Source organism: Balaenoptera musculus, chromosome 17 (genome assembly GCF_009873245.2).
Source record: "Balaenoptera musculus isolate JJ_BM4_2016_0621 chromosome 17, mBalMus1.pri.v3, whole genome shotgun sequence".
Lineage (NCBI taxonomy): Eukaryota > Metazoa > Chordata > Mammalia > Artiodactyla > Balaenopteridae > Balaenoptera > Balaenoptera musculus.
The window spans coordinates 75,156,167-75,173,249 of NC_045801.1; the positions used below are offsets into that span (position 1 = coordinate 75,156,167).

Below are 17,083 nucleotides of genomic sequence, written 5' to 3' on the forward strand. Positions count from 1 at the left end.
CCCCAAATCGGTATATGTTCTACCAGTCAAGTTCCAATCCAATGATAACATGCAAACTTCTCATTTCTGTAGTTATGCTGTGCTTTGGTTTTTCTTTGAAAACCTTTACAAAAAGCTGACATGCTCAACAGGCATTATGATTTGCTCTGAGGAACCAAATACTCCCAGGGGTTAATTAGTAGCTGTGGAAAAAAATACTGACGAAGCGGCATCCTTCATCCTTCCATCTTTGGGTACCACAAACTGGATGGGAAATAAACTAAGGAAAGGAACAGCATGGCCCATAAACGTCAGGAAAAGCACAGAAACTCATGGTCTATACATCCAAGAGTGAAAAAGTGTGTAGAAATGTAGACACAGACACCAACTGTGAGAAAATATGATAGAGACAGATTTCCTAAAATGACCCTCACATTTGCTACCTTGAAGCAGTGTCCATGTGGATTATGAAACCGCCATCACCATTATCAGGAGCTAAAACTTCAAGAGGAATTGGCTTCAGTGATTTGGCCTAAGGCACCGCTCCCTGGAGGCTGCTGGGATACCGCCTGGTACCACTCGCAGGCATTCGTCTGGGAAACGCTAGAAGCACTTCCTCTTCATGTAACAGACTGCTGGCTCAAAAAGGGGGCACTTTTAAAAAGCTGTTTGATTAATTTGTCTTGTTCCTGTTTTGTATAAGCCATTTAAACAGGCACTTTGTAAGAGAAAGAAGCAACTGATCCTTTCTTAGGTCTCAAGCTGAGAGCCCCTATGTTAGTTTGAAAGTGAGTAACAGTTAATTTCTGATCGTTCTATTGCCCCTCGGCTGGGGGAGCCTAGATTTTTTTTTTTTTTTAACCTCTGGAATGAGGGCTTTTGTCTTTGAACTTCAGTCAACTCTGCCTTGATTGTGAAAAATCAAAACTCAATGAAGAGTTTGGAGCACCTACTCTGTGTAAGGACCGTGCTGGACACTGGGGACCCTGCAGGGAGTTGGCAGGGGCCCCGGATTCTCAGTGGAGCTTCCATTCTAATGAGGGATAAACAGTAAGTGATGCATCAACCCAGGGGTAATTATGATGGGGGGCGAAGTGCTGCGAAAGGATACAAGTTGGGGTGAGAGTCTGGTCTGCAGCTGAAGGATGCTTTTGGCTGGAGGGTGGATGTGACCAAGAGAGCTATGAAGTCCCGGAGAGGCGGCTGGAGCCAGGGGACCCAGATGGAAAGTAGAGGCACAGCTGCAAACAGCAGACTCGGGGCGAGGAAAGGGTTTGGTCCGAGCCTCTGGAAAGCTGCACGTTGAATGTATCCTCAACAGGAAGGATGTATCCTCCAGCTCCCCTTCTTTCTAGTTATTTTCCAAGTCCCATCCTCACTTACCCTTCTCTGCACGAGGCGTGAAAACATGTACATTTCACACTGGCTGCACGGGGGGGAGGGGCAGGTGACAGTCACCCAGAAACGTCCATCCCACTGAATGGGGTTCTGCAAGTTCTGTTTTGATTCTCTAACCTTGGAGGATGAGGAGAGGAGAGCCTGTGTATCAAGAAGGGCCATGTACAGAAGTTGAGACACAGATGTAGAGAACGAATGTATGGACACCAAGGGGGGAAAGCCGCGGTGGGGTGGGGGTGGTGGTGTGCTGAATTGGGCGATTGGGATTGACATTTAAACACTGATGTGTATAAAATTGATGACTAATAAGAACCTGCAGTATAAAAAAACAAACAAAAAAACAACTAATACTAAACTTTCTTTGGGTTATTTGTATGGAAGTATGTTAATATAAATGTTTCAGACATTACATGAAATTTCTAAAAATCTTATATGTTCTGGTATAATGTTATAAGTCATAATTCTAGTTATTACTTTAAAATGTATATCTCAGAAATAACTAAATAATAATAATAATAATAAAAAGGAGGGCCATGTAGAGCGCGGTGACAGTCTTCTTCCCTTGGGAAAGAAATCAGGGTTCACGTACGCAGAACGGTTCTAAGCCCACGGCTCCAAGATAACTGTAGACTGGTCAGGATACTCCCGCCAGAACCGGCTCAGTTTTGGTTGTTGGTCAAGCTGCGTCTTGCCGGGAGGGACCCAGAGATCTGTCTCTGCTCGGAGACCCGACCGCGCGCTGGGCCCCCAGGGCTGGCGTGCCTCCGCCCCGGCCAGCTCTCCTCCCCCAGCTCCGCCGAGGCAGGAAGGAGGGACCAGCACCCAGGGGGGTCCCGGGGGAGCCAGAGACCCCAGCCCACGTGAAGCGGGGTGGGCCGGAGACCGCGGCATTTCCACGGTGATGGTTCAGGCCACCAGCGGGCAGTCGCTGCCCGTGGGACCGGGCAGAGATGCCAACACGCGGCTCCCCAGCCCACGCGAGGGGCTCCGGGCCGCCACGGCCCCCCCTCCAAGGGCGAGACTGGAGGGTCCAGGCTGCGGCAGGGTCCTCCGGCCGTCCGGGCAGGACGGCAGGTGAGGAAGCACCGGGGCGTCGGCGTCGGGTGCCCCTTCCTTCTCTGTTCCTAACACGCGCACATCCGTCCGCTTTCCTTCTCTGTTTTCTTTCTCTTTCTTTAGCAGCATGTGGCATAAGGGGATCTCGATGCCCCTGCACCGTGGCCGGGCTGAGTCAGGCTGCCTCCCCGGCAGGGCAGCCCTCAGCTCCCTCCCCTTTCAGGTACTCAGCGACCTGCTCCATTGACCAGGACGTGTCCCCACCGCCTGAACGGGGCCTCGCATGGGACACTGTGGAGTGAGTCCCTTCCGGGGCCTCTGGGGAGCCCCCCGCTGAAGGAGGTGACTGTATTCGGACCATCCTCTTGCCGGGCTCTGTGGGGCTTGGTGTAAAATCCAGGTGCACATCTTGTACCATCTTCTCAAGCCTGGCCCACTCTGTCACCTTTTTTTTTTTCTTTCTTTTTCCTTTTTTTTTTTTGCAGCATCACTTGGCTTGTGGGACCTTAGTTCCCCGGACCAGGGATTGAACCCGTGCCCCCTGCAGTGGAAGCTCGGAGTCTTCTAACCACTGGACCGCCAGGAATTCCCTCTTTTTTTTTCTTCTAAGGATTCACATTTCCTCGTACTGGTGAAGTACCGGGAATGATTTTAAATAACCAGTGAGATTAATCCTTAACATCCTCACTTGAAGCTCTTAAGAAATGGAAGTTTAGAATAAAGAAGAGAGGGTTGAGAACCTAAAATACTAAGGGGACACTGCTTCATTAATTCAAGAAATGCATATTGAGCACCTATGATGTGACCATGGGTTGGGATGTGGCCCCTCCCCGAACAGAGCTCACCAGTGAGGGAGACAGTAAACACCCGGGAGCCTGCTGGAGGGGGATGGGCTTCAGCAAAGGAGCCACACAGTAGGACAACACTGAAATGCTGTCTCAGGCCTTCCTGGCAGGCTTTGTCTTCAAACGTGGAATTCTGTCCTTACCGTTCCACTGTGTTCACCACCCCGCTTGGCCAGTGACAAAGCTGGGACCTCAGAGACGCGGGCCTGGGGACACACAGCGAGACAGAAGGTTGGAAGTCGGGTCTAGACCCAACTGGGGACGGTCCTGGACCCTCACAGTGGGAAGAGCAGAGACCGCATCTTTGTTTTCGGACGACTTACTGACGTTATCCGCTATATATGGACATATAAGCATACGGATTTTTCTCCACAAACTATAAAAAATGACTCTTTTATATCTTCACCTCAGACTTTTCACAGAAAATGGGGCCATCTTGATATGAATGTTATTCAGTGTGGTGTGTAAAGGCTCTTGGCCAAAAAGAAAAAAAAGATTATGTAAAACAGAAAGGGTTTCCTGAATTTATTCGGCAAACATTGGTGCTGTTTCACGCGGGGCACTGAAACATGAAGCTAAGTAGAAAGGCCCTGGCCTCAAGGCGCTGAGAAGGCGGGTCCGGAGGCGGGCACCCCTGCAGTTAGGCACACTCGGAACCAGACGAGGGGCATCTAGCTCCACCACTCACGGGCACCGTGACCGCGGTCACGTCACCGAGCCTCATGGGTGTCCCGCTGTCCTCATCCAGCAGGTAAACCGACCAGCAGAACGTTCTCCCCAAGGTTTCTGTGATGACGAGACATGAACTCACATGGAAAGCACCGAGAAGGCTGCCAGTCACCGGCAACAGCCGGAGTTGAGAAGTCGCTATTCCTCCTCTGCTGGGGCCTGGAACTTACTCGGTTCTCAAACGGGGTTCCTTGGTATCTAGGCTCTTCCTCCATCTCGTCATAATGACACTTAACTGGTATTTATTTAGCTCCTATCATTTGTCAGGTACTGTGCTAGGATGAGGACATGGACCCTCCAAACCAGGGAAGGAGCCAAATAAAACAACACCAATGTGGGGCTTCCCTGGTGGCGCAGTGGTTGAGAATCTGCCTGCCAATGCAGGGGACACGGGTTCGAGCCCTGGTCTGGGAAGATCCCACATGCCGCAGAGCAACTGGGCCCATGAGCCACAACTACTGAGCCTGCGCGTCTGGAGCCTGTGCTCCGCAACGGGAGAGGCCGCGACAGTGAGAGGCCCGCGCACCGCGATGAAGAGTGGCCCCCGCTTGCCACAACTAGAGAAAGCCCTCGCACAGAAACGAAGACCCAACACAGCCAAAAATAAATAAATAAATAATTAATTAATTAAAAAAAAATGTACTTAAAAAAAAAAAGACACCACCACCAATGAAATGAACCAAGTTTTCAAACTGACAAGGAAATTTCACATTCACTTTTGCTTTGAGTCTCTCCTAAATGCTGTCAGGGAGGTGTTCTTACAGTTTTTCTCATTTTAGAGATGAGGAAACCAGCCCAGGGCAGTTACAGGTTTGCTCAGGACTCCAGACTCAATTCCTTCCTATTTTGCTCCTCTTTTCACTAAAACCATGTTTGTTCCAACACACAAAAAATGAATTATTATAACTCATGGGTATAGAATTAAACATTATTAAATATTATTAAGTAATCTGATATATAATAATTATTATAATCTAATAATTAGATATAATAATAATATTTAGATATCATTATCTAATAAGAGCTATGAATTAGGTGGCAGAAGTTCTCCTGAGCTTATTAGCGTCCCTTCTGTTCTCAAACTGTACCACGTCTTCTGAATGCTGCCAGGCATCTTCTAGGACGTGAAAGTGTTTACCTCATGGGTAATCTCTGTACTACCAAAAGGACCAGGATTAGACTCTCTCTATTGACCATCGGATAATTCCTACAAAACCTTAAATTATAATAAGTGGATTAATGTCCTAAATTTCAGCTCTGTCTTCTAAAGTGGAAGGCCTACACATTTCAGTTAAATGCAGTTTCCTATAGCTATAAATAGTTCTGCAAAGCATCAGTACCAGTTCTGGAATGTAACTCTACTACATGTATTGTCCAATATCAGGGCATATAATCTTGCATGGGTAACGTCTGTAAAGCATCAGTACCAGTTCTGGAATGCAACTCTACACGTATGGTCCAAAATCAAGGCATATAATCTTGCATGGGTAATGCATGCTGCTATTTTAAGTAAAAACTTCATGAAAGAACTTCAAGTATGCATGGCATGAATGTTCATAATTATGTTTTAACATTACTAATTTTGAAAGATTAGGCTCTTATCCAAACAAATATGTAACTATAGAACGTAATTTGGTATGAAATTCATCTGGGGTCCTTATGAAACTTTTAAAGTCAGTAGAGGCCAAAGAATAGCTGTCTTGAAAAATGTCATATCAGAACTTCGGAGGTTACAGTCTGAAGGATACTCTTTGAGAGAACTACGTTGCTAGAACAATATCATCATATATTTCTCACCTTCTATCCCATTATTTTTTATCCCAGTCTAGCCACTTTCCAGCTGGTAACCTTGGGTAGATTACTTAACTTCCTCATGCTTGAATTTTCTCATCTGTAACATGAGTATGATGATGATGTGTAATTAAATGAGTTAATATATATAGAAAGCATTTAGGGAGTGCTCAGCATTTTGTAAATGTTATCTAAGTTCTCTCCACTAGGCTGATGGCAAAATTAGAACATCCAGGCCAAATGATTTTAATGTAATTAGAAAAACTGACCCTCTGTAGAAAAAGAACTAGATAATAAAAATAAATAACTATCATGCATGCCCTGAGCACAACCCAGATGGGAAATGCTATACTGTTAAGAGTTTGTTAATAACATCTAGAAATTCTGAAACTTATATAAGCATGACTTCTTTTCTGTGACAATTTGGAAAAACTTCTTGAAAATTTTACAAATATGTATACCTTTCCCCTGGCCACTCACTTAGGGAAAATCATCCCCAGGAAATAGTTGGGATCATGTGCTAAATTAGAAATGATTAAGGACATGTGCAAAAAAAATACAAGTAAGGAATTTATCACAGTATCCTTTATAGAGCCAAAAGGAAAGAAACAAAAAAAGAAACAAAAATCTTATTCAACAATAGCTACTACATAAATGATGGCGTATAAATAAAATGAATGGAAGAGTATGCAGCTATTCAAAAGTGATACTATAGAATAATATTTATTAAATGGAAATATAGCTGAATATTAAGAGAGAGTCAAATCGATGTATATTATGATTCTATTTTTGTTAAAATTATCTCTCTGTGTATACATGCACATACCTCTGTGACTATATACGGAGAAAAAGTCGAGGGGCAAATGTGAATAGTTTTTATCTTTGCATGGTCAACTTGTCCAAATTGTTTAATTTTTCTACTGTGCTACTCATGCTGAACATAAATTTTTAATTAAAACTTGATATTTTTCCCACTCCCACCCAAGGAAAAGAAAAAACTAAGGGTGGCAAGTTTTTAACGAGTGGCCCCTCTAAAGTCTCAGGCTTGGAGGCTCTGCTGCCTTCCCTGGTCATCGGCTCTGGCCTCCAGCTAGTCTACAGGATGCAGCTCAGCTTTTCTAACCAGCTAGTAAGCAGCAGTCTCAGCAAACACGATGTTGATGTACTAATCGATCCCAGCCAGAACTCAAACCATCAGGGTGGGAACCGAAAGTTCAGCCTGGATTGTCAGTCAATCTGCTGATGATTGTTAGGCATTAGGGCCTCTGCTGACACTACAGCAAGTCCTCACTGCTAAGTACTGTACAGCTCAGACATTCCTTCCCTGAGTTATTTGGGTAATTCTCTCCTTTTATCTAAAGGCACTCTTATGCACTTAAAAGATAGGTCCAGGTTCAAGCGCCTGGAAAGAAGTGATGGAGAAAAAAAGGAAAGAAGTGATGGAGAAAAAAAGGAAAATAATTTCTTTGGATATAAAGTTAGATACATTAGCGTCACTGAAGACTGACTGGCACCTTGGCAAGTTTCGGAAGCTTGTGGATTGTTACCTACTCTAGTAGGAATCAAGTTTAAAATAAGGTAAAGCAAAGCAATCACCTTTCAGTGTGTCTGCCTATACTGACTCTGTTTTTGCTTTCACAGTTTGAAGTCTTGTGAACCGTAGCGCTCATTAACAGATAATGGTTCCAAGGTTTTGTTAGAAAGATATTTCCATTTACATGTGTATATTTTAAAGGTAATTTTATTATATCTAGGGACCAATTTTTAAAGCTCTACAATAGAAAATAATGTGCAAATGGGATTTATTTAACAGAAATTTGCCTTGAAGCAAACTGAGCTCTGTTCTATCTATACTGTTAAGTGTGTAATTACCTGTAAAGCCAAAAGCCAAGAATTTTTTTTTTCTTACTGAAAATAATCGCGCCCCCCCCCCAGTTTCTTTTTTGAATGTTAACTTTTTCATAATGGTTTTCTGAATCTGGATTCCCTAGATTTCTCCTGTTTCTATTTTCATATGTAGAGATCCTTTTCTACGTTTTCTTTTACAGCAAAGAGACAGTTTTTCATTATGTAATCCTATTCAAGGCAGGGACAATAATTAGGTTAAGTTTTTTCATTTAACAAATGTTATTCTCCTGGAAAGTTTACCACTCAGTGATTTGAACAGAAAAAATACAGCGTCCTTCAAGAATGAGGAAGAACTTACTGAAGAGAAAGAATCCTTTGAAAATATGAACATCTGAATAGTTTCTAAATAAAGCAGAAAATCTGTGTCACTTATTTAAGGTCCTTTCTTGGGTTAACAATGTTTGCTTTATGGACACAATAAAGAAAAAGGTTGTCCCTCTAAACGGCACTGAAACAGTTTGTAAATCTCTGGTGATGTTTGCAAGTTATTTCTGCAGATGTGGGTTCTCTCTATGTAGGGCACCTTTCCTAAGGCCAGTATCAGTGTATCAGGGAGAACAAGCACATAGAAAAGATAAGCTTCACTGCATATTACTTTTATCGTGTGTACATTATTATAAGCTTTGAAACTGGAAGTGATTTGAAGGACATTAATTCACCTTAAAGGAAACTTTCTTGGGCTTCTCTTTTACTTTATTTTCAAAGTCAGATTACAAGCTAATTTAAATTTCAAGTATTCAATTACATTCCTCTTGAATGACTGCCCCTGATCTTTGCCAAGTCAGTGTTCCCATTCAGGGCGAAGCTATTTTAATTCCACTGCAGGCAGGTCTCCTAATGAAGAGGAGAGTTTAAATTCCTCTTACATGGAAGCGCACATGATGAATGTTTTTTATCATAAAGTCTGAGTCAAGCCTACACAAGTGGGTTTTTTTGTACTAAATTATATAGAAGGGTTTTAAATGACTATCCCAGAGATGTTCTGCCATGGGAATAAATGGCATAAAGGACCTGACAGGTTAGTGTAAAAGCACTGCAGGAGTCGGCAGGGCAGAGACAGAAACTGCCCACCTGACGTCTTGATGGTATTTTGCACCTTTTATAGAGTAAAGAAGCTTTTGAAGTGTTAATCATCTTCCTCCAAAGGTGTAAGCATAATCTTCCCATATGTTTTTAGTGCTGTTTAAGAACAAAAATAATTTGAATATGTGATGTAAGTCAGTACCAGGCTTTAGAAAGATGGTACCTCACCGGGTTATCCTGAGAGTGGGGATGGGGGAGAAGTGGGTGGTTCTTAGTTAATTTTATTTTGTCTACAATGGGCATAGCTCATCCACATAGAAGAGTGGATCCTGGCTTCCCTGGGTGAAGTAAATAGAAAATCTGATTGCTCCTCCAACGGTAGTGATGGGTGGTCCCACTGATGAGAATCAATACTCCAACCCCTGGAGATGGTCTCGGTGAGAGCCAGGGTCCTGCAGAGATGAAGCAAGGGCCTCCTGCCCCAAGCCCTAGCCTGGGACAGGCCAGGGGAGAAAGGAGAGTGAAAAAAAAGTCTTTTTTGATTTGTAATTACAACTTTCCTTAAAATGTCCTCATTTTCAGCAATGGAACTTATACAGAATTTTTTCTATTATTTTTTTCTTGTTTGAAAAATAACAATTTCTGTCTTCCCCAAAGATGCTGACGCTGTGTACTTTTTGGAAGGATGAAACAAAAAAAACCCCTCTGTTGGCAACCAAGAGAAAGCAATCTTAAAGCACTGATATTTTAAGCACTGGTGAGTCTTAGTTGTGTGAAATTAACTGGAATTTCAATTAACCTATGGTCCTTTTTGATTTACTAGTTTGGAGGCTGTTCTGTAGTCTGTGCTCACTCATGCCTCCATACATGTTTCTTTTCAGCATGACTCTCTGACCTAAATTGCAGTGAAATGGACTGCATGACACCAAATTTTTCATATCTGAACAAACTGAAGTCATCCTACTGCAAAACGCAGTTCACCTGCAAAATTCCTGTCAGAGTCATCCATTAGCGATGTTCTGCATTTTGGGGAAATGTGTGCCACAGTGAGGAACCCAGACGGTGGTTCCCCTGAGTTCCCATGGATAAGAAAGGATTGTCCTCCCAGAAGAGGACGGGAAGCTCTTCCATGAAGACACTGAAATTCCAACACTGTGGTTTAATAAGGATAAACAAGTTAGATCAATGAGGCAGAAGGGAGAGAGAGCTCAGAAACAGATCCACAGACTTACAACTGACTTTTCACAAAGGAACCCAGACAATTCAATGAAGAGTGAAAAGCCCTTTCAACAAATGATGATGAAAAATTGGATATCCATTTGGAAAAAATAGTAAACTTTGATCCCTACCTCACACCTAAAATATCAACCTGAGATAGATCAGAGACCTAAAAGTTAAAAACTAAAACTATAATGCTTCTAGAAAAAAAAGCAGAGGAGAATATTTTTGCAACCTTGGAGTAGGTAAAAATTTCCTAGAGTCACAAAAACACTAACTGTAAAAGAAAAAACTGACAAAATGGTCTTTAAAAAATTTTCAACTTCTGCTCATCAAGACACTGTGAAGAAAATGAAAAGACAAACCACTAAATGAGAGAAAATATATCCTATACATAGATATGAAAAAGAACTTTTAGCCAGAAAAAATAAAGAGTGACTAATCAATAACAAAAGGACATACAATCCAACTTTAAAAAAAGGCAAAAAGTTGAACGAACACTTTGCAAAGGAAGATACACAAAAGACCTGTGAGTATATGTAAAGACAGTCAACGTCATTCGTCATGAGGGAAATACAAATTAAGCCCACAATAATACACTATTCCATAGCCACTTAAATCACTAAAGATAAAGAGACAATAGCAAACATTAGCAAGAATATGGAACAAATGGACTCTCACACACTGCCAACAAGGAAGTCTGAGTTAATCAAACACTGACCCCATTATCTGGCAATTCCACTAAGGGGTATTATCCAAGGTAGAGGAAAACGTATATCCATAAAAAGACTCATTCAACAATGTTCATGGCAACTTATATTCAAAATGCCCAACTGGAAACGATCCAAATGCCCAATAACAGAAGAATAAACAAATTGCAGTACACGCACATAATGAAATAAATATTAACTCAGCTACTGATACAACAACAAGGATGAATCTCAAAGACACGATGAATCTTGAAGACATGGTATGGGATGAAAGGAACCAGTACAAAGGGTATTCACTGGATGATTCTATCCATATAAATTTAAAAACACATAAGACTAATTTATGGTGATAGAATAATAATTATTCCCTGGGTGGAAAAGGGGGATTTGACTAGAAAGTGGCAAGAGAGAATTTGCTGGGGTGATAGAAGTGCTCCATGTCTTTATTAGGGTGGTTACATAAGTGCATGTATTCGTTAGATCTTACCAAACCGTACACCTAAGATCTGTAAATTTTACCTCAAAAAAAAAAAACAAAACCCATATTGTATTAAAAAACAGTAATACCAATATAGTCTTGCTACAAAGTTTTGAAGAAGGTTTCATTACTGACTTGACATCCTAATGAAATTATTTATATCTCAAATTCTTCTGAACCTTTCAATCTCTTATTTATATGTAGTATGCTGTGTATACACAGAGAAAAAAAGGGTAACTCAATTCTACATGATTTTAAACGACAGTTAAGTTTATTCATTTGAATGTCATATTGCACCTTTATATTATTACTTTATCAGAAACTTGGAATATTTTTTTTGATTCATAGGCCCTCAGTTCATTTTAAACCATGAACCGCTGTTAACATCCACTTAAAACACTTTTAAGTTATTTTTACCTCTTCAGCTTTTACCAATTTTTGGTAAGGGAGGTCAGCTTTGGCCAATTTTTCTTCTATTTGTTTCATATTTGTCAGAAAGCAGTTTTCCAGAAGATATTAGTATATATTTCATATGAATATAATTATACAATGGCCTTTTTTTCCCCCAGACTGACTTGTATATCACTCATAAAAGAAACTCACAACTAAGCATCTTCAGGCCAAAGGAGGCTTTAATAACAGTCTTGAGTTTGAATATCCTGTTTTTTCACGAGTTATATGAATTTAGGTTAAATTATTTAATTTCCTTAAGACAATTTCTTCTTAAATAAAAATGGTTGTACCAATAGCTATTTCATAGCTTCAAAAAAAGGAGGCGGGGGTGGGAGCTGGGCCCCTGCAGCTACTGAGGAGGCGCCCTGTCTGCAGAGAATGTAAACAATAATCATAAAGCCCCTTGCAGACAATTCTAAAGCAGATCAGGAATAAAATACCTGTCCCCACGGGGCAAGCCGCCCCCAAAGTCACACAGCCTGGCAGCCCCTCTGAGGGCCCAGAACAGCTTACCTTCCTTGAACACTCCCTACGAGCCTGGCCCTGAACTAAAGCCCATTAATCATTTAATCCTTGCGACGGTTCCATGAAGCAGATACCACTGTCACCACTTTTCAGTGGAGGAAACTGGCTGAGAGGTCGGGAACCTTCTGGAGGCTACTCGGGCGGGTGGTGGGATGCGGGTGGGGCTGGCAGTCAGTCCAGCACCCGCCTTTGCGCCAGGAAGCCGCACTCGTATTTCTGAGCTTCCAGGCCTTCACCCCTCCAGTGATGGCGAGGGAGCCGGGGTCAGAAGGGGGGGATCTCGATTAAGACAGTTTTGAAGAATTTGGATTCTCAAGCGTGATGCGCAGCAGGACGAGAAAGAAGAACAATTACAAGGGCAGAGCCTCCAGTTCTGCTCCTACACTCTAATCCCCCAAGGTCCGGGGAACAGAGAAGAGCAGCCTTGCCCCAAACGGTGCACTTAGCTACCTAAATGTGCCCCACGTGTGTGCATGTGTGTATATGTATGTGTGCACGTGTGTACATGTATGCCTGCATGTGTGTGCGTATGTGTATATGTATGTGTGTATATGTGTATGGATTTATGTGTCTGTGTGTATGGATATGTGTGTGCATATGTATGTGTATGTGTGTATGCATGTATGTGTTTATGTGATTGTATGTTTGTATTGTGTATGTGTGTATGTGTATATGTGTATGGGTGTATGTGTATGTGTGTATGCATGTATTGTGTATTATGTATGTGTATATGTGTGTATATGCACATGTGCACGTGTATATGTGTGTAAGTATGCGTGCATGTGTGTATGCATATTGTGTATGTGTGTATATGTATATGTGTGTATGTATACATGTGTATATATGTGTGTGCACATGTGCACATGTGTATATGTATATGTAAGCATGTGTGCATGTGTATGTATATTGTGTATGTGTATATGTATGTGTGTATATATGTGTATATGTGTACATGTGTGCACTTGTGCATGTGTATGTGTGTAGCATGCATGCATGTGTGTGTATATTGTGTATGTGTGTATGTATGTATATGTGTATGTATATATGTATGTGTGTGCACACGTGTATATGTATGTGTGTAAGCATGCGTGCATGTGTGTGTATATATATGTGTATATATGTATGTGTGTGTGTGTGTGTGCATATGTGTGTGTACGTGTGTGTGCGTGGGCACCCCCAGCCCCTCTCAGGTGCTCTACCAGCAGGCCAGGCCTTTCCTCAGCCTCACTGGTGGGCCCCCGGCAGGGGACCTGCGAGCTGGCCGGTGCTCTCACTGAGGAGAGCCATGACCAACCGAGGGGCCGACAGAGGAGAGCAGAGCCCTCCAGGCAGCCCACGACCGTCAGAGCGTGTTTTCAAGGTGGTGAACTCGGCCCTCAGCCATGGTGTGTACGTGGCTATAAATCAAGAGGTGACTAGATTTTGCAGCATTGAACCCAACCCTTCTGTTGCCCTCATTTAGTGGCCCTGAGTGGAAAAGAAAGGCTGACCCTTCCCACTGAAAATGCAGGCCTCTTCACTCTGGCTTGTGCTCCGCCTTGGCCCCCAAAGCACCAGACAGCCCTGGAAAGCACATTCTCTCAGGGTCCAGGTTCAGTGACAACACCCTGCAAATGCACCAGGGATGGGGATGAAAAGACCACTGGGAGAGACGGTTCTGTCCTCAGAGTACTGGAACCCACATTAACAACCACAAGCTGGAAAATGCAACAGCAGTTCAAATAAACTACGCATCAGTGTGAAAATTTAATTAACCTATCAGAAAAGCACCGAAACCTTCACAGACATGTGTACACACAGGAATCTATGCAAAAGAAGCTCTCATTCGATTTTAGTCAAAGCAAACTCAGCCTTCAGTGTAAGCTATAAACATATCATCTTGGGCAATTTATAAGGGAGCCCTCGGGAGACGTGTGAATTTTGCCTTCCCAAAGATCTTAGTTTTAAATGTGATCAAGCCCAATGAAAATGTAATATGATACTTAGGTTCACACAGAAATGTCAGTGTTCTCTTGTAGTGTGACCTGATGTTTTTATTTTACATTTCCACACATTATGCTTCTTAAGTTAAATAAGTTTTGATAACCTGTAGAAATTGAAATGGTACTAAAAAACATGACAACACTTAAATTTCATTTGTTTTAAACCCCTGGCTATATTTCAGACGGCCTTGTCCTGAGAACTTTAAAAAGCTAGAGATATCCATTATTCCAAAATTATTTTATGACTGAAAATTTTCAGTTTAAAAAACAGTTACATATTTTAGACCAGAGCTTGGCAATTTGTTTTTTGTAAGGTCCAGAGTGTGAATATTTGAGGCTCTGCAGGCCACACAGTCCTCACCTCACCCGCTACAGCTTGAAACCAGCCGCAGTCAACACTTCAATGAAGGAACATGACTGTGTCCCAATAAAACTTTATTTACAAACACCGACAGCTGGATGGATTTGGCCCATGGGCCATCTTTGCCAGCCTCTGATCAAGGCTAGACTAAAATAGTGTGGAATCTGGTCTCTAATGTGTACTGGAAACTGATACTTCAGAGCAAAAAAGAACTATAGAAAGCAACCCCTTGTATCCAGCTGTATAATGTTAGATGCGGCAAATGCTCCTTGAGTTTCTGGATGTTACTAATTTACAAGATTTGGAAGTCCACACAGCACATGAATGGGTGTTAATGCCGATCACAGCTGGAAACAGCGTGTCCTGGGTATGATTCGAGATGGCAAAGAAAGGCTTCTACTCACAAGGGAAGGCTTCATCTGACTGGGGCTGGATCTCAGCAGGCCCAAGGCACCTGCAAAAGAAAAAGTCACTTCTGTCACTTAAGAGCACAACTGAATCCCTCAGCTCCCAAAGGGCACTGGAAATGCCAGGCTTTGAGAGACACACAAAACACGGAGGAGGAGAGAAGAGCATGACGTGTCCTCAGATGACACAAAAGAACTTGTGTCCACGGGCCTAAGGACAATGAACTAAAATGTAATCTTTAGATCAGGAATGGTGACTATTTAAATGCCAAAAAGGAACATAACCCCCAGTGGGAAAAGAGAGACAAAAAAGCTGAAGTAGAGAAATGGGAGAAGAAAGAGCCTATTCAAATGAAGTGGGCTAACGCAAGACCCTCGGCAGTGCACCTGCCACCAGGGGTCAGCAAAGGCTCCCGGCAGGTAGAGGCGCGGCCCTGCTGGGCTCCTAACACGGTAAACCATGGTGCACGTGCTAAAATGCTCAGTCTCCCAGGTGACAGGGGCCTCCCTGGGCTGGCACCCTCACTATGGAAGGCAAACCACTCAAAACCCAAACTCTCCAAGTTTGCCGCCTGAGTCCTTTCTGGAACAAGAGAGGGTATGAATAATGATCTCACATTGTATATCACCATCCGTGGGAGTCTTTTTAAAAAAGTACTACTTTGAGAAGGTAGCAATTCAGTCCAAGATTCAATGGCCCATCTGATCACATGGTGTAGAAAACAGAGGAAAAACAAACAAACAAAAAACAAAGAAGGACTGAGAAGGTGCTGTGAAATAATTGTTAATTTTTAAGATATATGAATAAACATGTAACTAGTCTGAAAAAGAAAACTACCAACTAAAGCTATTATTTATATACAAACAGATGTATCCACACGTAGAGGTCTTTTGCTTTTGAGGGACACTCCCACCGTCAACCCTGACAGGCCTCCAGCTAGCTACAAGTATCTCGGTAAATGCAGGTTACAAAATGGTCCACAGACTCCTCTCAACTGCTCTGATCTTCACAGTCTCCATCTTTTCCTATTTACTAAATCCCCAGAGTACACCCTCCTCTTCTTTATCTATTTGTTCAGTTGTGTCTAAAGAAATACAGCAACTAAACCCAGCTAGCAATGGGTCTTCTGCAAATCCCGTTTTGGAAAACCACAGCGATCGCTACTGATTCTTCAGTCATGCAGCTGAGGACCAGGGCAAGTTACAGAAACGATCTGCTTGCTCTTGTCGGCTGGGGTTGAAGGAGACTTGAGACGTACACATCCGTTTGCCTTCAGGAGGAAGGGATCTGGGTGTACACTGCTCCTGGCTGAAGCTAGAATCTTCCTATCAGGACATGGCAGGAGGACTTTCACACCCAGCTTCACTGCCCCACCTGCCAGGGTCTCGTATCTAATACTGTACATTGAAACCAAACAGAAAAAATTTTAAACTGAGCTGAAGTTCCAGAGAGGGAGAGAAAAATATTGTAAGTCAGGCCAAATATTGAACAGAAGCTTAGAATAAGACATAAGTCACTGAGACACAATAACTGAAAACATCTTCCTGGAGCACCAAGGCCCAGGTCTCAACCCCTTTTCCTGCCTCTCTGCAATCACTGTTCTCGGGACCACGTGGCTCTATGTCCCATATATGTGTTCCCGGCTCCCACACGTCCATCTTCTCCCCCGACCTCCAGACTGGTATGTCCAACAGCACCTCAAGGTCTCCATGTGTCTCTCTGCTCCTAGTGAGGCCCTCCCTGGCCCCCCATCTGCATTAGTTTCTGTTGCTGTGTAACAAGCACCCCACTCGCTGACTATTGCAGTCTCTGTCAAGGCCTGGGCATGGCTTGGCTGGCTCCAACCTAGGCTCGGGTCTCACAAGGCTACCATCACGGTGTGGTCTGGACGGCCTTCCTCTAAGAAGCTCAGGGGTCTCCTTCAAGTCCCCATGGTTGTTAGCAGAATTCAGCCCCTTGAGGCTGGAGCACTGAGGCCCCAGTTTTCCTGCTGGCTGTCAGTGGGTGCCACCCTCCTCTCCTAGAGGCAGCTCTCAGCTCCCTTCTCCAAGGCCAGCAGGAGAATCTCCACTCCAGTCTGCTGAGACGGAGTCCTACGCGAGGTAACCTGGTAATCACACACAGCAGTGCTATCCATCACCCTCAGCAGACGCTATTAGCCCCACCCACCCAACACAGGGGGCACCTCGGAACTCTGCCAGCCACGCCTCTAAAACGCT

At 43.2% G+C, this 17,083-nt stretch overlaps 1 protein-coding gene across 3 annotated transcripts in view; it reads right to left on the reverse strand.

Moving 5' to 3' along the window:
- FAM110B (family with sequence similarity 110 member B) overlaps positions 1 to 17,083 on the reverse strand; it is a 136,769-nt gene that overhangs the window by 65,929 nt on the left and 53,757 nt on the right. For all 3 annotated transcript variants that reach the window (XM_036830775.1, XM_036830773.1, XM_036830774.1), the window contains exon 3: positions 14,861 to 14,910. The gene's annotated coding sequence lies outside the window, so the exon portion shown is untranslated. The remainder of the gene's footprint in view (positions 1 to 14,860; positions 14,911 to 17,083) is intronic.